This window comes from Phalaenopsis equestris, unplaced genomic scaffold, assembly GCF_001263595.1.
Source record: "Phalaenopsis equestris unplaced genomic scaffold, ASM126359v1 Scaffold000759, whole genome shotgun sequence".
NCBI classification, from domain to species: domain Eukaryota; kingdom Viridiplantae; phylum Streptophyta; class Magnoliopsida; order Asparagales; family Orchidaceae; genus Phalaenopsis; species Phalaenopsis equestris.
In genome coordinates this window covers 286500-287165 of record NW_018165199.1, presented here as the reverse complement: position 1 = coordinate 287165, position 666 = coordinate 286500, and positions in this window count along the sequence as shown.

Genomic DNA, 666 nt, shown 5'->3' with positions numbered 1-666 from the left:
AGGAGGTTCAATCTCTGATTAGAGCCAAAGAACTTCAGAGGAAGCATGATAGGGACAAGGAAGTCAGCGGAGACAGTCTTATTGTCAGAGGAAGATCGGACAAGAAAGATTCAAGAAATGGTCAGTACAGATCAAGGTCAAGCAAGGATGGCGGGAATCAGTCATCAAGGGGATCTTTCAAGTGCTATCATTGTCACAAGGACGGTCATTTCAAGAGAAACTGCCCAGACAGGAAGACTAAGTACCAAGAGGAGCCAGAAGAATCAGGAGAAGCAAGCGTAGCCTCTGATGACTACGATTCCGCTGAGGCCCTGGTGATCACAGAATCTGAATCCAGTAAGGAGTGGATCCTCGACTTAGGGTGTTCTTTTCACATGTGTCCTCACAAATACTGGTTCAAGCCACTGCAACTGGAAAATGATGGGTTCATTCTACTAGGAGACAATAAAGCTCACAGGGTTGTTGGAAGTGGATCAATCAGGATAAGGATGTTTGATGGAGTTGAACGAGTACAAAAAAATGTCAGGTACGTACCAGAGCTCAAAAGAAATCTGATTTCTTTAGGTACGCTGGAGTCAAGCAGATGCTCGTTCAAGGCAGAGAATGGTTGCATCAGAGTAACCAAAGGCCCTCGTGTCGTCATACAAGGAGTCAGGAAAAAGGGGC